The 27,359-nt window shown below is 36.6% G+C and overlaps 1 protein-coding gene and 1 long non-coding RNA gene across 11 annotated transcripts in view; one reads left to right on the forward strand and one right to left on the reverse strand.

Moving 5' to 3' along the window:
- The window catches only part of LOC149130331 (uncharacterized), an 80,777-nt gene extending 59,837 nt beyond the window's left edge, over positions 1–20,940 (reverse strand). For 3 of the 4 annotated variants that reach the window (XM_089345169.1, XM_089345168.1, XM_089345166.1), the window contains exon 1: positions 5,181–5,294. The gene's annotated coding sequence lies outside the window, so the exon portion shown is untranslated. Of the gene's footprint in view, positions 1–5,180; positions 5,295–20,812 lie in introns of those variants that run through there. The other variant, XM_089345167.1, reaches the window with a different exon arrangement.
- Positions 4,228–27,354, forward strand: LOC149130332 (uncharacterized). 7 transcript variants are annotated; one of them, XR_016238946.1, is made up of 4 exons: positions 5,206–5,343; positions 14,840–14,941; positions 15,510–15,668; positions 23,919–27,354. It is a non-coding gene; the product is annotated as an uncharacterized LOC149130332 (long non-coding RNA). The 7 variants fall into 7 exon arrangements; XR_016238949.1 differs by lacking the exons at positions 5,206–5,343; positions 23,919–27,354 and adding exons at positions 5,481–5,528; positions 5,616–5,683; XR_016238945.1 differs by lacking the exons at positions 5,206–5,343; positions 23,919–27,354 and adding an exon at positions 4,228–4,388.
- The last annotated feature ends 5 nt before the right edge of the window (positions 27,355–27,359 follow it).

A 27,359-nucleotide genomic window follows, 5' to 3' on the forward strand; every position in this document is an offset into this window, starting at 1 on the left:
TGACATGTTACCCATAAACCAATAATAATATGAACAAAATATAATACAATACATAGATAAACAAATGGAATTAAATACTACATACATTAACAAAATTTAATTAAACACAAAAAAAAAACCAAAAAAACACACACATGAACAAATAAATAAATAAGAACAAATACAAACGAACACGTATTAACAGAATATAGGTGATACAGACACTCCCCATACACACACACATGCACTTACAAAAGACAGACACATTGAAGGACACGCATGCGTAGACACATACAATACGAATACAAAATGGCTAATAGTTAGCAAGGTGGGACACACATAAGAAAGAAGGAAACAAATGACCACTGATGAGGTCACAGAAGTGTGACGAAAGAACTCTGGCCGAAATAAGATTAAGATTAATGTAATATAAAGCTGAAGCAAATTAACACCAAATATACAGTGCGTGTGTTTTTATTGGCTAAACTGGCAATATGACCATCCCCAAGTACAACAACATATATATATATATATATATATATATATATATATATATATATATATATATAATGTGTACACATATATATGCTCAGGAAAAACCACTACAGATTTTCTTCCAGAGTTTTCTTCTGAATGGCAAGCTGCCAAACAAACTGAAGGAGGGAATGATATGCTCAATCCATGAAGGAGGAAGCAGAGCAGATGCCATAACTTATAGGCCTAGGTCTCTGACTTCACACATCAGCAAAGTTATTCCTGGAAGAAAGTGACTTGCTGAGTGATAGCATGGTTTTCGACCAGGTAGGAGCTGCCTATAGCACTATGACTGGGTGATGAAACAGTTACTCAACAACTCAAATGTGGACGTAATATACCTTGACTTTGCAAAAGCTTTCAATAAAGTTAATCATGATATGATATGCCACAAACTACGCAATTTTGGCATAGCTGGAAAACTTGCAGAATGATTACATGACTTTCTGAAAGACAGAAGTCAGGCAGTGGTAGCCAGTGGGGCCACCTCAACAGAACTACAAATAGTGAGTGGTGTTCCACAGGGCACTGTCTTAGGGCCACCAATTTTCATTGTGGCCCTCTCAGATATGCTCTCCACTGCCCTGATACCCTCGCTAGCTACGGAGACGACACGAAAGTTTTGCAGAAAATGCAGAACCCTAGTGATGTTGCATGCCTGCAGCAGTAGCTGGATGCAATTTACAGATGGGCTGAGGACAATAATATGCAGTTTAATGCTGGAAAATTTCAAGCCCTGCACTACCAGCACCCAAAATTGAACGGAAAACATACAGGGTATACTGGCCCAGTGGGGGATTACAATCTCGTGTGTGATCTGGGTATCAACATGAGTGATGATACCTCTTTCCAAGTGCACTTTAACAAGATGACGACAAAGTGCAGACGGTTGGCTGGATGGATCCTGAGAACCTTCAGAACTAGAGACAAAGAAACCATGATGGTCCGCTGGAGGACATTCATCCTCAGCTGCCTGGACTACTGCTCCTAATAATGGTCCCCCCACAGTGTAAAATTAACAGTGGACCTTGGAGCAATCCAGTGTCGCTACAAAAAGATCACCTCATTGCAACAGCTCAGCTACTGGGGACGGCTGAAACAGGTAAGACTCTACTGCCTAGAGTGAAGGTGGGGAAGATATGCAGTAATATATATCTGGAAGATCCTGGAAGGGATTGTACCAAATTTTGGTTTTGAAAGCTACACAAATGCCAGAACGGGTCACCACTGCACAGTGCCAAAGATCCCAACACTGCCGTAACATTTCAGGACCAGTTACTGCAACAGCCTGGGTTTCAAATGCCCAAGCTTTTTAATATTCTCCCAAAGATCATGAGGGACCTACACAAAGGTTTTTCAAAAGAAAACTGGACCTCTTCCTGTTGAGAATCTTGGATGAACCTATCTTGTGACAGGAGGCACAAATGAGGGCAATGACATCAAACTCCCTTATTCACCAAATGCCACATATCAGAGGAGGTTCTCAATAATGACAGTGTGCCCCAGCATGGCCGCAGCTTTGAGTAGTAAAAGATAAAATATAATATATATATCATAAATATACAGGGATTTGCATTGAGTTGCTTCTCCAACATACTGAAAATTTAGAAATAGCAGTCAAAGAACTACTGATTCTAAACTACAAATTTTTCTCTAAACGGATGGCGATACTTATGGCACACATAGAACAAAACCGGAGGGAAAAGCGTAAACAAAACAAGTCTTTAGTTAATTGGATACGAATCGTTTCATGGTTAAGCGAATGAAAATTTCACTATTCCAATCTTCAGCCCAAATATTGATAAATTTGAAAGTGTCTCTAAAAAAATTCACGGTAATTTTTGGCCATGCGACACCAAAAATCATACGGGACTATTTGTGACGCACATGGAATAGATTTCTTTGAGGTGAGGTGCCTGAACTCACTAGCCGATGAATTCATAAGTGCCTTTCTTATCGTTGATTTTTGGTGTCGCATGGCCAAAAATTACCGTGAATTTTTTTAGAGACACTTACAAATTTATCAGAATATTTGGGCTGAAGATTGGAATAGTGAAATTTTCATTCGCTTAACCATGAAACGATTCGTATCCAATTAACTAAAGACTTGTTTTGTTTACGCTTTTCCCTCCGGTTTTTTGTTCTATGTGTGCCATAAGTATCACCATCCGTTTAGAGAAAAATTTGTAGTTTAGAATCAGTAGTTCTTTGACTGCTATTTCTAAATTTTCAGTATGTTGGAGAAGCAACTCAATGCAAATCCCTGTATATTTATGATGATAAATGGTTTTACCGATAAAGGTTTTTACATACTGAACTACTTGGCAAAATTGTTAATTATTAATTCTATTATTAATTGACGATTCCCTGCCCTTATTCTTGTATATACATATATATATATAGCTTTTATAAGTAATATTCTAAAAGAATATATAACTGAACTTATGTTGAGTGCTCAATTATTTTGAGCACATAAATGTGTATATATGTGTTTTTATATTATTAATAAATTCATAAACTCATCAATAATATACTCAGGAAATATTTTGAAAGACATACATCCAACATGACACGGCAACATAATAAATTTAAAATTTAAAATATAAATATACGAAATATAAATATCAATATATATAAAAATCTGAATATAGATAAATATGTGTGAATATATATGCGTATAAAAATTTATGCGTATTTAAGCATTAATATTGTAAAGTCTAAAATATAAAATATAAAGGAACCTAAAATTTAAAGAGTTAAATATCTTAGATCATTTCGCGGATATTACTATAATCACAAAGTGATCTAAAGATCATCTTACTATCAGCAATTCTGCTCTTCAGAGATGCATTAAGAACCAATAGTATATATATATAATATTAAAACATTAGAAATATTAAAAAATTAAAAATAATAATAAAATATATACTGTCCTTTCTATAAATTGTCAAATTAATCCTTCTGAAATATGTAAAGTTCATTCCTTTCATCCTTTGTTGAAATTTCAAGTGTTAAACACTTATTTGTATAAGAATTGGTATATATATATTTTTTTTCTAAATGTATAGAAGACCTCGGCAAAACTCATCCCGCTATTAGACGTGTTGGTAATCATATAAATCCGATCCAAGTTTGAAAATTCATCCACCGCGAATATTTCAACATTAAGTTTTAAATTTGGCTAGACCTCAGAATATTGCAAATAAATAGTTTTTGTTAGAAGATTGCATTTCAAATTCAATTTCAATTAAATTTTTTTTAATTTTTTTTATGAAGTAATATATTGGAATCTGAGTTCAAATTCTTAAGTATTTATTTTTAATTAATTAATTGTAAATTGCTATCATTAGACTTCCCTTATTAAGTCTCTATGTTTAACATGCATATATATCTAATATTTACCCCCATATATATATATATATATATATATATATATATATATATATACATATATATAGGTATATACACCCAAATATGTGCGCTTTTTATATAGATATGTTCATAAGAATACACACGTGTTTTTTATTTTACCTTATTTTTAGATTTATTATAATATTTGAAGGTTTTATAATACCTGTGTTTACATGATGTTATCGCATCTAATCTATTATTTATTAAGTTATCTAGTTTATATAGTAATATATTCAGCAATTCTAATGTGCATAAACGGCAATTATTTGATTTATGTGTGTATGGTGTAGCAGAATCTATTATTGACCAGTTTAGTTTATAATTAATTTTATTTTTATTGAGTTTTTGTATATATGTAGTTAATGAGGTTGTATTATTATTATTTGTATTTGGTTTAAAGGAATGTATATGTGCCAGGTATCTTTGTTTAGAATTAATAGAGCTCCCTATGTATACCATTTTATGTGAGTTATTAGTTATTGTGACTATGCATTTATATATTATATTTAATCTTTTGCAATTTCCTTGTAAAGGACATATTTTTTTATTTTTACATGAGCAATTATTATTATTTTTATATCTCTGTTGTGAATGTTTATTATTATCCTTATTATTATTAGTGGTATATAAAGTATTATTTATAGAATTCGTTGTGGTATCTATTATGTTGGAGTTATGTGTGTTCATTTTTTGTGACTTATTTTTATTTATATTAGGTTGTATTATTGGGTTTATTGTTATATTTTGTCTTTTTTCAGTTATATGGTATTTATTATGTTTTTGCTGTCGTATTATATCAGTATTATTATTAGGGGTTTGCGTATTTATATTCTTATATTTATTTGCACTTCTATTTATGATGTCATTATTATTGCTATTATTAACATTATTGTTATTATGGTAGTTTTTTTATATGTATGAATTTTTCGTCTATTTGAACTGACAATAATATATCTTATATTTTAGACTTTACAATATTCATGTTTAAATACGCATAAATTTTTATACGCATATATATTCACACATATATTTATCTATATTCAGATTTTTATATATATTGATATTTATATTTCGTATATTTGTATTTTAAATTTTAAATTTATTATGTTGCCGTGTCATGTTGGATGTATGTCTTTCAAAATATTAAATATTGATTTCTTGAGTATATTATTGATGAGTTTATGAATTTATTAATAATATAAAAACATATATATATATATATGACAAGATTTAAGACAAGTAAACGTTTTCTTTACCTTGAATCAGAAGTTTTCAGTTGGATAAGTTTGTGTTTTAAGGTTTTCAGCTGAGTAAGTTTGTTTAGAGGTTTTCAGTTGGAGACGTCGAGCTTCAAATTCTCTCGCTGCTATGAATAAAACGATTTCAGTTTCCTAGTTATATATTTGTAATAAGCAGGAGGTAAGTCGTCTCAGCCAATAAGGCTATTCATTTCTTCTTTTGTTCACTCAATATCACGCCACTCCTTAACTGACCTGAATTTCTTTAACCTTGAATGTTGTTTACAATTTATCCTCTCAAAGTATAATTCAATTGCATTTAGTATGACCTCAGCTTTTCATAATTGTTTGAAAAACTATGTGCATGTATGTATGTATGTTTTTAATCTTACCAGACTGAAATTCAAAATGATGGTTTTTTTACTTCACTCATTACTCTTCTACTTGTTTCAGTCATTTGACTGTGGTCATGCTGGAGCACCACCTTTAGTCGAGCAAATCGACCTCAGGACTTATTCTTTGTAAGCCTAGTACTTATTCTATCATTCTTTTTTGCTGAACTGCTAAGTTACGGGAACGTAAACACACCAGATTCGGTTGTCAAGAGACATTGGGTGGGGGACCAAACACAGACACACAAACATACATATATATACATATATATAGTAAAAGATAAAATATTATATATATATATATATATATAACTTTTATAAGTAATATTCTAAAAGAATATATAACTGAACTTATGTTGAGTGCTCAATTATTTTGAGCAAATAAATGTGTATATATGTGTTTTTATATTATTAATAAATTCATAAACTCATCAATAATATACTCAGGAAATCAATATTTAATATGTCCTTGTAAAGGACATATTTTTTTATTTTTACATGAGCAATTATTATTATTTTTATATCTCTGTTGTGAATATTTATTATTATCCTTATTTGTAAGCCTAACACTTATTCTGTTGATCTCTTTTGCCAAACTGCTAAGTTATGGAGACGTAAACACACCAATATCCATTGTCAATCGATAGTGGGGGGGGGGATAAACATAGACACACAAACATATATATATATATATATATATATATATATATAGATTCAAGGCTTGAATATGGTACTTATGCGAAGGCACCCGAATTTCACATCCCAAAAGGATGGGTGATTAAAATCAAATAATAAGCAACACGGATTTCAAAAGTGATTGCAGTACGCACGTTTCATGCTACTTCAATTTATTTAAGTAATGTGAGCATTACCTTAAATGCAATATGAAGAGCAATCTTCAGCTGCACGAAAAAATGTAGAAAAAAAGACATATTACAAATGTGGCAACATATTAAAACCAAGTGGGAGAGAGCAGAGGAAGAATATATAAGTCCATCTTGACATAGCAGGGTCTATCAGGCTAGTAATTGATTTTAGACAAAAGTTTTAACTGTCTCAGAATTCTATTGTTTCTTATCTAGTGGTGATAGCAAAGGGACAATTACTTCTAAAGAGAGGGAAGGTGTAAGCAGTATGCATGGGCAAGGCTATAAAAGTATTAGAATCTAGAGGTTTCACTGGTCATAGTAGTATCAGGTCATTTTATTACTATCAAAAAGTTGAGGAATTAATGTTGAGGAATTATAGCCCTAGGTATATGGGTCAAATAGGTTTTTTACTTTTAGTCTGAATAGAGTAACAGTATAGTGGTACAGACAACAACAGAATTCTAACTAATGTTTACACAATAAGAGGTATGTTAATAAAATAAAATTAGATGTAGTTATCTTTCACAAAAATCATGAAATAATGTCAATATTGAATTCAGGGGCTCTGGATAGGGTGTAAAATTTAAGGATATTAAGTATATTAAGCATATAGTGATCATGAACACTATTTTGAATTATCTTTTAAAAAACTTATTAGCTGACGATAATGATACTATTTAGGAGACACATAGGTAAGCCTTATTTATATAATGTGAATAAAAGATAAAAATTATTATCGGATTTATATTAGTTTATAATAATGTGTATACTGATGTTTAAGGGACTGAGAAAAGAAAGGATGTTAGGAAATAACAAGGATAATCAATACAGGAATCTGATGACTGATTTAAGTAGATTAGATGTTAAGGATAGAGATCAGGAATATATGTTGTAAAGTTTCAATTACCAAAATAAATATGTGCTAGTTGATAGTTCTAGATGACTATAATAGAAGTAAGGTACTATAAATTTTGATAACTTTAGTTGTTTAAATAAAAGTCCTATTTTTTAAAAAAATTAAAAGTGTGAGTAGAGCAATGCACACATGATACCCTAAGGTCTAATCTATTATTGATTAGATTAGGATTGTTCCTAAGTTTAAAAGTTTAAAAATACTGATAGACCCTGCTATGTCAAGATGGACTTATATATTCTTCCTCTGCTCTCTCCCACTTGGTTTTAATATGTTGCCACATTTGTAATATGTCTTTTTTTCTACATTTTTTCGTGCAGCTGAAGATTGCTCTTCATATTGCATTTAAGGTAATGCTCACATTACTTAAATAAATTGAAGTAGCATGAAACGTGCGTACTGCAATCACTTTTGAAATCCGTGTTGCTTATTATTTGATATATATATATATATATATATACAGATATTCGACGGGCTTCTTTCAGATTCCGTCTAGAAAATCCACTCAGAAGGCTTTGGTCGGCCCGAGTCTATAGTAGAAGTCACTTGCCAAAGGTGCCACACAGTGGGACTCAATCTGGAACCATGTACATATATATGAATATATATATGTGTATATATGAGCATATATATATATTTGTATATACATATATGTGTATGTAGATGTAAGTATATATATCTATATTTATATATATATATATATATATATATATATATATCATCATCATCATCGTTTAACGTCCGCTTTCCATGCTAGCATGGGTTGGACGATTTGACTGAGGACTGGTGAAACCGGATGGCAACACCAGGCTCCAATCTAATTTGGCAGAGTTTCTACAGCTGGATGCCCTTCCTAACGCCAACCACTCAGAGAGTGTAGTGGGTGCTTTTACGTGTCACCCGCACGAAAACGGCCACGCTTGAAATGGTGTCTTTTATGTGCCACCCGCACAAGCCAGTCCAGGGGCACTGGCAACGATCTCACTCGAAAATCCTACGGGAGCCAGTCAGGCGGTACTGGCAACGGCCACGCTCAAAATGGTGCATCTCATGTGCCACCCGCACAAGAGCCAGTCCAGGGGCACTGGCAACGATCTTACTTGGCTTGCCGGGTCTTCTCATGCACAGCACATTTCCAAAGGTCTCGGTCAGTAGTCATCGCCTCGGTGAGGCCCAATGTACGAAGGTCTTGCCTCACCACCTCAGCCCAGGTCTTCCTGGGCCTACCTCTTCCACGGGTTCCCTCAACTGTTAGGGTGTGGCACTTTTTCACGCAGCTATCCTCATCCATACTCACCACATGTCCATACCAGCGCAATCGTCTCTCTTGCACACCACAACTGATGCTTCTAATGTTCAGCTTTTCTCTCAAGATACTTACACTCTGACGGGTATTCACATTGACATTACACATCCAACGGAGCATACTGGCTTCATTTCTTGCGAGCTTACGTATGTCCTCAGCAGTTACAGCCCATGTTTCACTGCCATGTAGCATGGCTGTTCGTACGCATGCGTCATACAGTCTGCCTTTTACTCTGAGTGAGAGTCCCTTTGTCGCCAGCAGGGGTAAGAGCTCTCTAAACTTTGCCCAGGCTATTCTTATTCTAGCAGCTACACTTTCAGCACACCCACCCCCACTACTAACTTGGTCGCCCAGATAGCGGAAGCTATCGACTACCTCTAGTTTTTCACCCTGGAATGAGATAGAAGTTGTTTCCTGTTTGTTTACAGTCTTTATTGCACCTGAACATCTGCCACAAACAAAAACTAACTTGCTAGTTAACCTGCCTTTGATGTTGCTGCACCTCTTATGTGTCCATAGCTTGCACCGGGTACATCTTATAGAGTTACTACCTACTCCTTTTCTACATACTGAGCAGGGCCATCTACCTGAAGGGGTTTGTGTTTTATCTACCTTCCTACTTATTAGGATTTTGGTTTTAGCTAGGTTGACTCTAAGGCCCTTCAATTCTAGACCTTGCTTCCACACCTGAAACTTCTCCTCTAGTTCTGATAGTGACTCCGCAATTAGGGCAAGGTCATCAGCATAGAGGAGCTCCCAGGGGCAACCTGTCTTGAACTCCTCTGTGATTGCCTGGAGGACTATGATAAATAATAGGGGGCTGAGGACGGAACCTTGGTGGACCCCTACCTCTACCCGGAATTCATTGCTGTACTCATTTCCAACCCTCACCTTACTGGCAGCATCTCTGTACATGGCTCGCACAGCTCTCACTAACCATTCTTCTATCCCAAGTTTCCTCATTGACCACCAGATAAGGGATTGGGGGACCCTGTCAAAGGCTTTCTCCATGTCAACGTAAGCCAGGTACAGAGGTTTATCCTTAGCTAGGTATTTCTCCTGCAACTGTCTCACTAGAAATAAGGCATCAGTAGTGCTTTTACCTGGCACGAACCCAAACTGCATCTCATCTAAATTGATTCGCTCCCTAATTAGTTGGGCTATGACCCTCTCTGTAACTTTCATAACCTGATCTAACAGCTTGATGCCTCTGTAATTATTTGTATCTAAAGCGTCACCTTTACCTTTGTAGCAGTTGACTATGATGCTGCTACACCAGTCATTGGGTATGACTCCTTCGTGTATCACCTGGTTCGTAATACGGGTGACTAGGCTATAGCCAACACTGCCAGATATTTTGAGCATCTCTGCAGTGATTCCTGATGGGCCGGGGGCTTTCCCGGTCTTCATACTCTTAATTGCTTTATCTACCCTGGTACTATCAACTCGGATAGCTGGTCCCTCTATTGGGTCGACATACGGCAGGCTCTCTTTCTCCCATTCATTCTCTTTATTAAGCAATCTATCGTAGTGGCATCTCCAGACCTCTTTCTTTGCATCCTCATTTAGTGCAAGCGTACCATCATCCATGCGAACACATTTCTCTCCTACAACATCACTATTCTCTCTCCTACACTGTCTTGCAACACGAAATACCTCGAGTCTTTGGTCCTCACGGCGCAGAACATTGGCAAATCTTTCCTTATCTGCTTCCCCTCTGGCTAAATAAACCTGTCGCCTAGCCTCCCTTCTGGCACATTGGTACAATTCCCTGCTACTACCGTTCTTCCAGTCCTTCCAAGCCTGTTTCTTTTGTCTAATAGCCCTGTCTACCTTCTTGTTCCACCACTACGTTACTCTGGGTCGGGAGGGGGCCTTACACCACCCACAAATCTGGTCGGTGGCTTTCAACAGGTTGTCCCGCAGAAATCTCCAATTGTCTTCCACGTTGTATGATGCTATATCCCCTTCTATTTCGTTAAATGCTTCAAGTAACTTGTCTCTAAGTCTCTGTCCGTTTGCAGGGTCTTTAAGCTTCCACACCCTTCTCCTCCAAGCCTGTCTAATTCTGGGCACCCATTTTGCCTTGATCCCAAAGTCGCTAACTACTAATCTATGTTGTGGGGTACATTCTTCGCCAGGGTAGGTTTTGGCATTTATAAGCCGCCCTCTTTCCCTATTTCTGGCAAGGATGTAGTCGATTTGGCTAGAGTGTCTGCCGGAGCGGTAGGTGACTAGGTGACTGGCAGGTTTCCTGAAGTTGGTATTGCAGACCATAAGATCGGCTGCATCACAGAACTCCAGCAGTCTGGTTCCCTCCTCGTTGCGGGAACCGAAGCCATAGCCTCCATGTATGCCATGGAAGCCTCCAGCACGACGTCTGACATGACCGTTGAAGTCTCCAGCCACAAAGAGAAGGTCCCTGTCACTCGTCGACGAGGTAGTTTGCAAGAGGGTGTCATAGAATTGGTCTTTCAGACCATCTGGTAGCCCCGGTTGAGGTGTATAGGCTGAGATGACAGTAGCTAATCTATGATGAAGCACTAGTCTGATCTTAAGTACTCTGTCACTTACTCTAACGACCTCGATTACCTTATCCACCCATTTCTCCGCTAGAAGTATTCCTACGCCCCCGACCCCGTCAGTGTTCCCTGCCCAGAAAATCTTGTACCTGTGTTCTTTGCCTGTGAGGAACCTCGCAGAACCTCCTCTCCATCTTACTTCCTGGATGCAGCACATATCTACGCGTCTCCGTTCAAGCATCTCAACAATTTCACCAGATCTACCTTTCAGTGTGCCGACGTTGAGAGTGCCAATCCTAACAGTATGGGTGTTGGGGGTGTGGGCCTGTAGCCTGGGAAGGGGGAAAGCAGTGTCGTGTACCTGAAAAGAAAACTTGCAATTGGAAGAATTCATAAGCAAAACAGTACCTACAACCTGCAAACATTACTCAAACTTAATGCGCTACCCAAAGGTAGGGGAGAGGATGGCCAAGGCCACTAGATGGGTTCCGGGAGACAGCCGAGGATGACAGGATGACAGAGGAATGCACTTCCGGTGGAGGGGGTGGGAGGGCGGGTGTACCATCAGCGAGGAGATAGGGCTCTTAATCGTAGATTTTAAATATTTGAGAGACAACAATGCATAAATCGTAATTTTTAAAAGAGCAATGAAATCTAGGTGAATAGAATATATACGTAGCATGAATTTAGGAAGCTTAGAAAATGAATAAGTATGAATTTAAGACAAAAACTGAATTCAATTGAATTTCATGGAAAGAAACAAGATAAATAATAGAGGGCAGACTAAAGCGCGAAAGGTATGAGATGTTTGAGGCCGTAAATAAATTAAAATCTCTATCTTATCTGCATCTTGGAGACTTTGTCGTAGTATGTCAGCGGAGAAGAGATTGAGATAATTTAGAATGGATTTCTCATTTATATATACCCAGAACCTGAAGACCTTAAGGAAAAACTACGAGAGAGAGAGAGAGATAAAATATGTATATATACATATATATACATGTGCATGCGTACATATATATAGTGGCGGGGGCATCATAGCCTTGTTTTGAGAGGAATTCTTTGGAGTTTCAATATTTCGCCACTGGATAGATGGGTGTTTCGTTCATCACCCTCAAACAACCTTTCTTCCTGGACCTTTTGAGTGGGATTGGCTATACAACCTGAAGAAAATTCTATCTGTACCTCACCTGCAAGGTCATGCACTGTTTATCTTGATATGAGATCAGCACGTCACACACATGTAGTTGTGATGCATGTGCCTGGTGTACCCTTATCAGACGGGTAGTCATGATGGGTATATTGGGCTTCGTATATTTGTCCCCAACATCACTTTGATGTCATACATTGCTCTCACTCAATAATAATAATAATAATAATAATAAATAATAAGGATGGAAAAGTGTGCTTTGTTAAAAATGAAATGAGGAAGATCTGAAAGAAGCCAGGGAATTGAAATGCCAAATGAGCAAACAGTGAGTGCAGTCAAAAAAGGACAATGGAATAAATATTTGGGAATACTGGAAGCAGACAGGATTAAAAAAAAAAATTAGACTTGACAAGAAATGATATAAAGAAACTTGACAGAAAAATTAGGAAGTTGTTGATGATGTATAGAACCCACCATCCGAAAGCTGATATCAACTGGCTGTACTTGAAGAGAGACCAGGGTGGAAGAGACTTAATAGCAGTAGAAGAATGTGTACAGATGGAAAGAAGAAGTCTAGTAGAGTATTTACAGAGCAGCAGAGAAAAAAATACTAGAGACAGTTAATGAAGACAGAATCTACCAAAGACAGGTGATGAAGCACATAATAGGAGAAAAGAACAAGAACAAAATACAAAAATAGTATGTCAGACAGATCAAAGAGAAACCTCTGCATGGCCAATTTTGGAGAATCACTGAAGAGTGGAACAAGATCCTTGGCTTAGTTAAAAAAAAAAAGGAGGAATTAAGAAAAGAAACAGAGAGCCTAATTGTAGCAGCCCAAGATCAAGCGATAAAAACAAACAACTTGAGAAAAAATATAAATGGAGAGAATGTGTCAGGAAAATGTAGAGCCTGTGAAACTTGGAACGAGACAGTGGTGCACATTGTGGAAGAATACTCCAAGTTGGCACGGGAAGAATATAAGAAATGGAGGCATGACCAGGTTGTAAATGTTTTACACTGGGAACTGTGCCAGAAATGGGGATTTGAAGCTGGAAACATATGGTACAATCACCGAGTTGAATGAGTACTGGAATTGAAGAAATGTAAGATTTTGTGGGACTTTGCTATTCAAATGGACACGAAGTTAGAAAATAATAGATCAGATATAACAATTATAGGTAAAGAAAAGCAAAGTTGCTAAATCATTGACCCATTATTCTCGTTTGAGTCCAGGATCATAAAGAAAGAGGTAAAAGACAAAGAAAATACAATCCCTTAAAATTTGAAATAGGAAGAATTTGGAGCATGAGAACAGTAAAGGTCATACCTATAATAATTGGTGCATTAGGAACAGTAAACCAAGATATAGACAAATGGTTGAAGGAGATTGAAACAGAATACCTGGTAGAAATCCTACAGAAAGTTTGTCTCTTAAGGAGAGCAAGGATTGATTATCAGGAGGGTTCAAACCACTTGAAAGACTGCTGAAAACTTGTGGATACCTAAAGTTACAGGCAGTAACCCACTATCCACATAATTCCTACCAGGAATAAGACCGAACCTGAGACAAACTAAAATAGTAATAATCCTGTCTACTAAAGATACAAGGCCTGAAATTTTGGGGGAGGAGCTTGTCAATTATATCAACTCATGTGTGTAACTGGTACTTTCATCGATCCCAAAAGGATGGAAAGCAAAGTCAACCTCTGCAGAATTTGAACTCAGAACGTAATGATGGATGAAGTGCTGTTAAACATTCTGCCTGGTGTGCTAACGATTCTGCCAGCTCACCAACCTAATAATAATAAGAAGAATGATTTCTGTTATTGGCCACAAGGGTGCAAGACAATGACAACAGAGGATGAGATATGACACAGAATCAAGGGAAGACTCTAGCACATTAAATGATACAACAAAGGGACATATATATAAATGTAAATCACAAAAATAAATAACTGAGCCCCAAAAGCAAGGCAGTTCACTTAGAGTAATACTGTATATATTGATGGGAAAGCATTAAAACTGTTTCCTCCTTCACTTATATTGTGTCCAATGATACTGAGATGGATAGAGGAATTGAGAGACTTAGAAATATTAATATTTCTGTTTTTGAAAACCAGTGGATGTATTCCACTGAATTTAGCTAAATAATCCTTCGTACAGACGGTCAGTAACGACACCTGCTGGGTTCAGCTGCTCTACATTGATAAGGGGCAATACCCCGAAACTAGTCTGTAGATGCCAGACCAGCAAGGAAAAGCGGCTGACCTCCCCTGTTCGAAGGTTATAATGGACACAGGTTCGTGTGTCACATAGCTAGAGGCGGTGACCTCTTGGAGCTAATCAACGGCAGCATTCGTCTTGATTACTATACCATCTCCCAAGCATAGGTAGTACTGCCATCTTCCAGTTTCTTTCCTTCTCCTTAAAAAAACATACTCAGAGTAAATCCATTCGGCCTCTCCACTCTTGCTACTCCCATCCTCCAATAATAATGGTTTTCTGTTTGTCTGCTATTTCAGGTGTGAGTCTAACTGTTCCCGAAGGTGCCATTTGTAAAGGAGATAGTGAAGAGGTGTTCCTGGCCGTATGTAGAGATGATAAAGACAGACCTAAATTAACAGGTGAGCTGTTGCTATGACAACTGTGTCCGTAGGTGGTCCATTGGGTCTCACTATAATGTAGAGATCTGATGACATAAGACAGAAGGGTGTGATTTGTGGGAAATTTGGCTGCTATTTCTACCAGGCCTAGCTGTCTCATCAGAGATTGGCTCATACACACACACACACATCAGATAGTAGGGTGTGATATGAGGGAGATTTGGCTGCTATTTCTACCAAGTCTAGGTACTATATAGAGGTATCCTTCATTGGCTTATACATGTATACATGCATATGACTGTAGAGTGTGATTTGATGGACACTTGGCTGCTATTTCTACCAGGTCTAGCTACCATATAGATTCATTGGGAGACCATTACATGGTAGCTAGACCTGTTAGAAATAGCAGTCAAATGTCTTTCATATGACACCCACTTCCATCTTCAAAGAACAGACTTTATGGTCCCAGATTCCCTATTTGGAAAAAAAAAACACCACCACAACACCATACACATACCACCACCATCATACCACTACCACCTCCACCCCCCCCCACTAACATATTGTTCTCTTATTTCCAAACAAACAGACAATACTCAGTCCAGTAATTCTGTGCGGCCCCACAAGTGTATTACTGAAGAAACCTGTTGTCATATCGTTCCAACATTGCGCCAACATGCGGCAGGGGGCCTGGATTTTGTCAGTCTATAACTGCGACATACCCATAGATGAAGCTTCATACTGGACAGTAAGTGACTATCATTGCTTAAAGGATTGTACTTACTGTTTGTCTATTTTTCTGTTTTTCTGTGTTTGTCGGTGGGTTTATCTAATCACTATATGTCTATCTTGTATATCTTGGACTTAAATATAATATGTAAAGGTAAAATCCAAAGGATCAAAGTGTAGGAAGTTAGTAAGCTTCGTCCAGTCTGTTGAAGGTATAGAAACAACTTTCAGGAACAATAGTGGTTTATTGACGTGGAAGTTGGTAAGTTTTTCCAATATCAAAGTTCAATAAGCTGGAAAAAGTTATTTGTAGTTTACAGTTAGTAGCAGGGGTTGCTGTGTGTGAATAAAAATCCCAAATTGAGGGAATGGAGTAGATACAATCCAGGCTACATATGTTTCATAACTAGCAGAACCTTGGAAGCAGAAATTGCCCAAATGAGGGGTAACCTGCTACTCAACAATTCGCTAGCTGATTACCCCTCATTTGGGTAATTACTTCTGAGGTTCTCCTAACTATGAAACATATGTAGCCTGGATTTTATCTACTCCATTCCCTAATTTTGGATATATATGTATATATACAGATGTGGATATGTGGCAAGAAGTTTACTTCCCAACCATACGGTTCCATGTTTAGTCCCACAATGGGACAACTTGGACAGATGTCTTCTACTATAGCCTTGTGAGTGGATTTGGTAGAGGGAAACTGGAAGAAATCCATCATATATCTATATATATAAAAATGAGAATGTGTGTCTGTCTGTCTGTCTGTGTGAATCCCTAAAACTCGAGAACTACGCAACCAATTTCATTAAAATTTTACACATGCCTTACTTAGGGTTCCAGTTGTGTTTTAGTCAAAAAAAATTATTAACTTCTTGCAGAGTTCGAGCACACGGCAACATAATATCTCCTCCACTATTTAAGTATTACGTGTCAAAAGTGAAACAAAAACACTCATGTCGAATACTTTCACTTTAAAAATGAAACTATTCCACTAACTGAAACAATCACATTTCGATACTGTAGTGACAGATACTTTCACACAGAGAGAAAGAGAGAAAGAGAGAGACAGAAAGAGAGAGAGAGAGAGATGTATATGTATATATATACATGTATATGTACACCATTTCGATACTGTAATGACAGATACTTTCAGAGAGAAAGAGAGAAAGAGAGAGAGAGAGAGAGATGTATATGTATACATATAGATGTACACGTATATGTATATATATATAGATCTATACATACATGTATATGTATACATATGTGTAGATGTATATATATATATATAGATGTACATGTAATATGTACACATATATACATGCATACAGATATCTATACATATATACACCCATCACACATACATACACATGCACACAAACACACACATTAGTCATTTGTTTTCTTATCCAAAACTACGTCAAAAGTACTGAATGGATCTTTATGAAATTTGGAAATTATATTCTTTGCATAACGGCCATAACTCCCATGAAAATTCATATATATTTGATGTTGATGAAATTTTAACCCGAACATAACAGATGAGCATTATTTAGAAAATGATGTCACACGTTATCGAGGCTACCATTCTTTCTGGATGTGCAAAAGGGGATGACGTCTTTATTCCAAGAATTCCTCTTATTCCATCAGGAGCAGACATTCCTTTTACATTCAGAAGACTACAATTCCCCCTTCGTGTGACTTTTGCCATGTCCATAAACAAATATCAGGGTCAAACACTGTCTGTAGCTGGTCTTCTCTTGGAAGAGCCCTGCTTCTCACATGGACAACTGTATGTTGGCTGCTCAAGAGTGGGCAGCAACAAAAAACCTATTTGTATATGCTCCACAAGGGAAAACAAGGAACATAGTTTACAATGAGGTGTTATAATCACAACAGCAAGAAAGTATGTACATGATCACCTTCTTTTACGAAACTTCATTGACTTTCATATATTTATATTGATATACATATATATACGTGTGTTTGGGTGCGTGTGTATATATACATCTCTATATATAAAGATGATGCGTAGTCTAGACAGCGTTTTTAGATTTCATTATTCTCTTTAACCTGGGCAATGCCGGGTATTTCTGCTAGTATATATATATATATATATATATATATATATATATATAATGTCAGTTGCTCCATCAAATGCTAAGATAAAAAAGGCCATGAAACAGCTCATGAATGGAAAGTCATCTGGCAATGATAGCATACCAGCCGAGATATGTGGAAGCAGTTTCCTGCTGAAGAAGTTATGTGGACTATTTTCCTTAATCTGGGAATCAGGATCAGTCCCACAGGAGTTCAAAGACACTTCTATTGTCTATCTTTATGAGCACAAAGGTAACAAATGTGAATGTGAAAACCATAGAGGTTTCTCCCTTTTATGTGTTGCTGGGAAGATCCTTGGAAGGGTTATCTTAGATTAAATGATGCCCTTGCCAGATTAGTATTGCTTGAATCTCAGTATGGATTTTGGGCTGGTAGAGGCACAGTGGATATGATTTTTAGTCTAAGGCAGCTGCAGGAAAAGGCTCATGAGCACGACCTTCTTGTCACTTTTGTAGATCTAACTAAATGTTTCAATACCATATCTAGGGATGCTCTTTGGATTGTCCTTAGAAAGCCAAGTATTCCAGAAAAGATAGTCATAATTTCTTTCCATCAAGAGATGATGGCTTCTATTAGATCTAGCAGGGAAATGTTTCATTCATCATTCTTTCACAGTCTCAAATGGAACAAAACAAGGCTGTGTTCTTGCATCACTTTTATTTGCTCTGTATTTCTCCATCATGATGGAAACAGCATTCGAGGATGTTAAAGGAGTAAAGTTTGAGTACAGAACTGGTGGTGGCTTGTTCAACGAACAGCACTTCAGAGCAAAAACTAAGATGCTGGTGGAAACAGTTCAAGATTTGCTCTTTGCAGTCAATTGTGCACTTGTAGCGCACACACTTGAGGACATGCAATGGATTCTAAACAACTTCTCACATGTATCAAAGTCTTTTGGTGTGACCATCAGCATCAAGAAAACTGAGCTTGTTCATCAGCCCTTTTCTGACCATCTTCCCACTGTTGCCCCTACTGGATATATTGATGGGAAAGCATTAAAACTGTTTCCTCCTTCACTTATATCGTGTCCAATGATGCTGAGATGGATAGAGGAATTGAGTCCAGAATTAGGAAGGCTACCTCCACTTTTGGTAAGCGTTTATCACAGGCTTTGGCATAGCCACAATGTATCATTGAAGGTGGAAGCTGATGTATATAAGCCAGTAGTCTTGACAACATTGCTTTCGGGTGCTAAATCTTGGACTCTGTACCAAAAGCACATCAACCAGCTTGATGCTTTTCATATGTAATGCTTGCGTACTATCTCCAACAGGAAACCAAGTGACCATATTCATAACAGTGAGGTACTAACAAAATGCAATATATCAGGTATTGAAGCCATCCCCATCAAAATACAACTTAGATGGTCAGGTCATCTCTCACATATGAGTGATATCAGAATTCCGAAGCAACTTCTCTTTGGCCACTTCCCCACAGGAGACTCCCCTGTTCGAAGGTTATAATGGACACAGGTTCGTGTGTCACAGCCAGCTAGAGGCGATGGCCTCTTGGAGCTAATCAACGGCAGCATTCGTTCTATTTTTTTGGACTGCCATGTTGGCTTGGCAATAACTATTAATATCCAGTACTGCTGCCGTAGTCTCCTTTAGAGAGACTTAGAAATATTAATATTTCTGTTTTTGAAAACCAGTGGATGTATTCCACTGAATTTAGCTAAATAATCCTTCGTACAGACGGTCAGTAGCAACGCCTGCTGGGTTCGGCTGCTCTACATTGATAAGGGGCAATACCCCGAAACTAGTCTGTAGATGCGAGACCAGCAAGGGGAAGCGGCTGACTTCCCCTGTTCGAAGGTTATAATGGACACAGGTTCGTGTGTTACATAGCTAGAGGCGGTGGCCTCTTGGAGCTAATCAACAGCAGCATTCGTCCTGTTTTTTAGATTGCCATGTTGGCTTGACGATAACTATTAATATATATATACACAAATATATATATATATATATATATATATATATATAAATTCATAAGAATGGTACAACAAGGTACCGATATTTGCTGGAGAATAGCAATCGATATAAAAACGACGCTATTGTATAGCTTCACTGCGTATATACTGGCAAAAATGCGTGTGTGCAACAAAACATGAAAAACTTGTCTTACCTTAGGAAGAACATCCGAAAATGAACAACCCAGATTAAGGGCTATTTTTTGCTGGAAATTGATACATTTGTATTAATACATTTGTATTGAAATATTTTTCATTATATATATATATATATATATATATATATATATATATATATATGTGTGTGTGTGTGTGTGTGTGTGTGTGTGTGTATATATATATACACATATACATATAATTCTCTTTATCTCCCCTTGTCCCCTTTTCGTTTTTTTCTCTCTCATCCTTTCTGTAATTCTTTTCCTCTCTCCTTCACTGTTCTCCATCTGTCCTTCTCTCTTTCTCACTCTCCCTCCTTTACTCTCTCGTTGCTCACACATGACCATTGGCCATCTTTCTTTTCCTAACTTGAGCTTCTTTTTTTCCTGTTGATCTGGCACACAGATCACACGCATTCTTGTCTGTCTCCTCTCCTATCTTTTCTTTTGTCAAAGCTTGTTCCTCCAGCGTTTGCCACCTCACCTTGTTATGGCTTAGCAGCCCTTACTGTTTGTTTTCATTGTTCTGTTTTTGTAACCAAATTTGACCCTCTGCAAATCCCAAATTTTATATTGCTTTATGGGAGCAACTGTTTCTCAAAGACACATCTTGTTGTAATTGCTCGAAATGTGGAGTAGATAAAACAACCGACACCTGGTTAATATAAGTTAGATGGGTGTTGAAGACATTATATTTATCAAAGTGTTCATCGAAGTCACAAACGTTTACAGAAAACACAAACTCACAAAATTTGGCAAATAACCATGAAAAAGCAACAAAACTTGAAAATGTTTATTTTATGATTTGCAGTCGATTTTAGACACATTCCAAGTTTCACAGGCTCTACATATTTCTGACACATTCTCTCCATTGAAGAGGGAGAGCTGTGGGGAAAGTAATTAACTCACCTGGTAATTAGCAGCTAATTTACTTCTCCATCCAGAGGAAAGTTCTTCAATAGTAAGACACAGGTTATTTCCGCCATCTTGGAATGGAATCTGTTTTGGTTTGTCGAGGAGGCGCCCACCTAGCTTCCTCTCAACTTGGATGACACCCTGATGTGTGGAAGAGAGAAAGAGTTAGAGAGAGTGTGTGTATGTGCATGTGAGAGAGAGAGAGAGAGAGAGAGAGTGAGAGAAAGGAAGACAAAGAGAGAAACTGAGAGAGAGGTGCTTAATTTTGCATGACTTAGAGAAGAAGGCAGGACTGTAAAAAAAGCTCCTTTAAGGAGAGAGATGGAGAAGAAAGTTATTGTAGGACTGTTGACCCCTACAATATTGGAGTATACAACACCTTCAGAAATCAATGAAACAGTGAAGAGAGTCTATGTCGAGACTGCCACACTGAGAACATACAATATATCGGGACTGCCACACTGGGAGAGTACAAAATGTCCATTGCATCTCATACATTCTTTTGCTGCATGTCAAAGTGTGTAGAGATGTGAATATGTCAAAACTCGGCTACCTACTTTGTGCATGATAGGACAAGTGGATCAGGGTGACCTGGGACTACGCAACCACCATCACTATCCGCATCCTATGAACTACTACAGTTTAATATCAATACTTGTATTGATCAACAATAACCTCTTACCCAACCCTCCTCCTAAACCAATCAACGCTGCTGCACAGTAATTTATGCACATGTTGCATTAGTCATACAAAGTGACATACTATTGCAATTTGATAAATTGTGTGCACCCCAACACTTCAAAATGCACACAACCAGAGTGCACTACACACACATCATGCTACAAGCTACATCGCTGTGAATTAAGCTTCCCGTTGTTTTGGGGAAACAGTTGGAGAGAAAAGCAGACTATAGAAAGAAATAGATATAGATGAAGGTAAATTCTACACAAGCATGTGTGTGTATGCATATATATATATACTAGCAGAGACACCTGGCATTGCTCAGGATTAAAATGGCATAGTTTGTATATAATATATTACAGTTATGTTGAGACAGGTGAAATGGGAAAGCGCAGCATTGACAACAAAACATTTGTGGAGTAAATGATGGGCTAATTCGACTAAGCAACATGCTATGCATCTGTTTGGATTATTTCAGGCTCTAACCTGTGGGGGTTATGTGATTTTTGAATGCACCAAGAAGCTGTCATTAGATATACTCTCTTTTGCAGCAGTTGGCACAGTGTCTAACACGACCCATCATCTGAAATGTTGACACCTCCTTCGGGCTTGTTGTCCTATACCACTCATAAAGTAAATTTGGAGGAACTGTGGTTGTTCATTTGTGGGTAACAGGGAACCAATTAGGTGATAGACTCACCCTTGAACTTTGACATCGTCATAAATTCATGTTTATCTATCTTCTTAGATGCAACAAACGATGTCATTTGCAGAGTTGTATTGTCTGATATTGTTCAGAAAATCCTTTGACTGGATGGAAATGCCTTCTAGAAGATCCATAAGAGGTTGAGAAGGAGCTGGTAATGCTGGCAATGTTACCTGACCACCTGAGCAGCACATACCATTTGTTTCATTTGAAAATTTTAAAGCTCTACAGAAAAGTTAATTTTTGTTTAGCACATCAATTTAGACAGAGTTATTATTTTTATAAGAATGGGATGGATCATATCTGAAAACAGCTTCAGGTGTTGTGAAGAACGAATTTGTACGTAGCCTACTTCTCAGAGCTATTCTATTGGACCACTGTCTAATCATTAAAACATTGATTTAATGATCAGGCATTAAGTGATGCAACATGCATTTGCTGATATTGAGAAAATCTCATCTAGCTTCTCTTTTCAGACTCTCACCTACGGTTTTCTACAATCCTCCTTGCTTTAAACTTATTTCTGGAGAGATTAAGTCTTTTCTTTGGTGGCATATTCTTCCCAATATTGTAAACAAAAAATTATGAACATAGAAAGAAATTATACATTAATCCCTATTTTTGTAAGCAGTTGTATCCGAAAACATTTTATTTGAAGAGAGCAGAAATTGAAAGAAGAGAAAGCGAAAAGAACAGAGAAAGAACAGAGAAAGAAAGTGAAAGATGTATGTACGTCTATATGAAATGGACATGTGTGTGTGTATGTATGCGTGCTTGCACGTGTGTATGTGAGAGAGAAAGAGGGTGAGAAAGAGAGAGTGAGTGAGTGAAGGTGTGTGTTGTGATGATTGATGTCTTTTAAGGTACATATAGAACATGTGACATTATCGCATAAAATTTTTACAATTGTTGATTTCTGGAAAAGATTATTTGAAATGCAAATATTTGAATTATTTATTAACCTAAATATGTGTGTGTGTATGTACACAGACATACACATGTATACAGAAATATGAAGAGATGGCAGCTATTTGGAACTGCATATGACTTCGCAGTTGATACCCAGCCTTTGCTAGTTGTATTAGGTGCAGATGGAGTCACATTGAGACACAGCCATCTCCCTACCTGTCTTAACTCTGCAGAACATTAGGGATCTTATTGTCAGGGAGGGGAGAGAGAGAGAAAGAGTGGGAGAGAGAGAGGGGAGAGGGAGAAAGAGTGGGAGAGAGAGAAAGAGAGGGGGCTACACTAGTAGTTGGCTGGTACATGTATAGAGCCAAGTAGTCTGAGCAAGGTGAAACAAAGTGTCTTGCTCAAGGAGACAATGCACCTATGCAAAAACAGAGAGTGAGTGTTCTTACCTCCAACGCATCTTGGGTATCCTCCACAACGTAAACCCTGATGCTGTAATCCATTGAGGGTGGCATAGCGGGTGCAAAGGCGACAAGACGCAGAATTTTAATCGCACGACCTCCAGGCACTGACTCGCCTATGAGTGTATAACGCTGGAGCTGTTCAGTCATTATGTGACAATGGTTTGGGTCGAGCTGGGTTGATTGTCTCTTGGCCAAGGGTAACAAGTTTCTGAAAATAGAGAAGAGGGTCAACATTACATTGCATTATATATATACAGGGTGCATAAGGTATTTGAAGACATAACTTTTTGGGGTCATTGCTGCATTTTTTGCTAACTCTGTATAATTTTTGTTTCAGAAAATAATAATGGCAGACCCTCAGCTTACTCAAGAAATGAAGAGACATGCTGTTATTGTGGTTATAAAGGCATAGTGATTTAGAAATATCTTGATTTTTAAAAGTTGCCAGATCTTTTGTCTACAAAGTTTCTAAAAAGCTAGAGACTGAAGATGGAAACGTATCACCAGTATCAAAGCATAAAAAGCATTCTAAATGCTCTGAAATCATCAAAACACCTGAATTTATCCATTGATTACAATCCCAGAAAGTCCATGAGGTCAAATGCAAAAGATCTCCATGTGTCAGGAGGAACAGCCAGAAATGTTGTCCAGATATAAGTCTTATATGATGAGGAAAGGTCGATTTGACAGAAAAAGCAAAAAAAAAAAAAAAAAAAAAAAAAAATCACTATATCAGATCTAAAAGGCTCTTAAACAAACTGAAAAATCCAGCAGAAGAAGATTTGATTTGGTTTTTCTAAAACGAGAAAAATTTCAACCAAAATCAAAAAGTTAACAGAAGAAATGACAGATGGTTATGTGCAGACCCTTCTGAAGTTCCAAGTGTTATGCATACAAAATTTCCTGCAACTGTCATGGTTTTAGGGGTTGTTAGCAATGAAGCACATGTGATGCCACCTTACTTCTTTCCACAAGGCCTTAGAGTTAACTCTGCCACTTACATTGAGATCCTGGAAATAATTGTTAAACCCTGGATAGACAGTGTATGCAATGGAAGGCCGTATACATACACACACACACAGGTTGATTCACTTGACTAAAATCGACTGCAAATCATAAAATAAACATTTTCAAGTTTTGTTGCTTTTTCATGGTTATTTGCCAAATTTTGTGAGTTTGTGTTTTCTGTAAACGTTTGTGACTTCGATGAACGCTTTGATATATATAATGTTTTCAACACCCATCTAGCTTATATTAACCATCTAGACTTCAAAACGAATAGTGGTTTTGCAAAAATGAAAACTACCTAAATGTGTCTAAAATCGACTGGAAATCACAAAATAAACATTTTCAAGTTTTGTTGCTTTTTCATGGTTATTTGCCAAATTTTGTGAGTTTGTGTATTCTGAAAACGCTTGTGACTTCGATGAACGCTTTGATAAATATAATGTTTTCAACACACATCTAGCTTGATTAACCATCTAGACTTCAAAACGAATAGTGGTTTTGCAAAAATGAAAACTACCTAAAAGTGTCTAAAATCGACTGGAAATCACGAAATAAGCCTTTTCAAGTTTTGTTGCTTTTTCATGGTTATTTGCCAAATTTTGTGAGTTTGTGTATTCTGAAAACGCTTGTGACTTCGATGAACGCTTTGATAAATATAATGTTTTCAACACCCATCTAGCTTAATTAACCATCTAGACTTCAAAACAAATAGTGGTTTTGCAAAAATGAAAACTACCTAAATGTGTCTAAAATCGACTGCAAATCACGAAATAAGCATTTTCAAGTTTTGTTGCTTTTTCATGGTTATTTGCAAAATTTTGTGAGTTTGTGTATTCTGAAAACGGTTGTGACTTCGATGAACGCTTTGATAAATATAATGTTTTCAACACCCATCTAGCTTGATTAACCATCTAGACTTCAAAACGAATAGTCGTTTTGCAAAAATGAAAACTACCTAAAAGTGTCTAAAAGCGACTGGAAATCACGAAATAAGCATTTTCAAATTTTGTTGGTTTTTCATGGTTATTTGCAAAATTTTGTTTGTTTGTCTTTTCTGAAAACGTTTGTGAGTTCGATGAACTCTTTGATAAATATAATGTTTTCAACACCCATCTAGCTTATATTAACCATCTAGACTTCAAAATGAATAATGGTTTTGCAGAAATGAAAACTACCTAAAACTGTATGAAATCGACTGGAAATCACTAAATAACCATTTACAAGTTTTGTTGCTTTTTCATGGTTATTTGCAAAATTTTGTGTGTTTGTGTTTTCTGAAAACGCTTCTGACTTCGATGAACTCTATGATAAATATAATGTTTTCAACACCCATCTAGCTTATATTAACCATCTAGACTTCAAAATGAATAGTGGTTTTGCAAAAATGGAAACTAACTAAAAGTGTCTAAAATCGACTGGAAATCACAAAATAAACATTTTCAAGTTTTGTTGCTTTTTCATGGTTATTTGCCAAATTTTGTGAGTTTGTGTATTCTGAAAACGCTTGTGACTTCGATGAACGCTTTGATAAATATAATGTTTTCAACACACATCTAGCTTGATTAACCATCTAGACTTCAAAACGAATAGTGGTTTTGCAAAAATGAAAACTACCTAAAAGTGTCTAAAATCGACTGGAAATCACGAAATAAGCCTTTTCAAGTTTTGTTGCTTTTTCATGGTTATTTGCAAAATTTTGTGAGTTTGTGTATTCTGAAAACGCTTGTGACTTCGATGAACGCTTTGATAAATATAATGTTTTCAACACCCATCTAGCTTGATTAACCATCTAGACTTCAAAACGAATAGTCGTTTTGCAAAAATGAAAACTACCTAAAAGTGTCTAAAATCGACTGGAAATCACGAAATATGCATTTTCAAGTTTTGTTGCTTTTTCATGGTTATTTGCAAAATTTTGTGAGTTTGTGTTTTCTGAAAACGCTTGTGACTTCGATGAACTCTATGATAAATATAATGTTTTCAATACCCATCTAGTTTATATTAACCATCTAGACTTCAAAATGAGTAGTGGTTTTGCAAAAATGAAAACAATCTAAAACTGTCTAAAAGCGACTGGAAATCACGAAATAAGCATTTTCAAATTTTGTTGGTTTTTCATGGTTATTTGCAAAATTTTGTTTGTTTGTCTTTTCTGAAAACGTTTGTGAGTTCGATGAACTCTTTGATAAATATAATGTTTTCAACACCCATCTAGCTTATATTAACCATCTAGATTTCAAAATGAATAGTGGTTTTGCAAAAATGAAAACTACCTAAAAGTGTCTAAAATCGACTGGAAATCACGAAATAAGCATTTTCAAGTTTTGTTTCTTTTTCATGGTTATTTGCAAAATTTTGTGAGTTTGTGTTTTCTGAAAACGCATGTGACTTCGATGAACGCTTTGATAAATATAATGTTTTCAACATCCCTCTAGCTTATGTTAATCATCTAGACTTCAAAATGAATAATGGTTTTGCAGAAATGAAAACTACCTAAAACTGTATGAAATCGACTGGAAATCACGAAATAACCATTTTCAAGTTTTGTTGCTTTTTCATGGTTATTTGCAAAATTTTGTGTGTTTGTGTTTTCTGAAAACGCTTCTGACTTCGATGAACTCTATGATAAATATAATGTTTTCAACACCCATCTAGCTTATATTAACCATCTAGACTTCAAAATGAATAGTGGTTTTGCAAAAATGGAAACTAACTAAAAGTGTCTAAAATCGACTGGAAATCACAAAATAAACATTTTCAAGTTTTGTTG

Source organism: Octopus bimaculoides, chromosome 29 (genome assembly GCF_046866305.1).
Source record: "Octopus bimaculoides isolate indiv1 chromosome 29, ASM4686630v1, whole genome shotgun sequence".
NCBI lineage: Eukaryota > Metazoa > Mollusca > Cephalopoda > Octopoda > Octopodidae > Octopus > Octopus bimaculoides.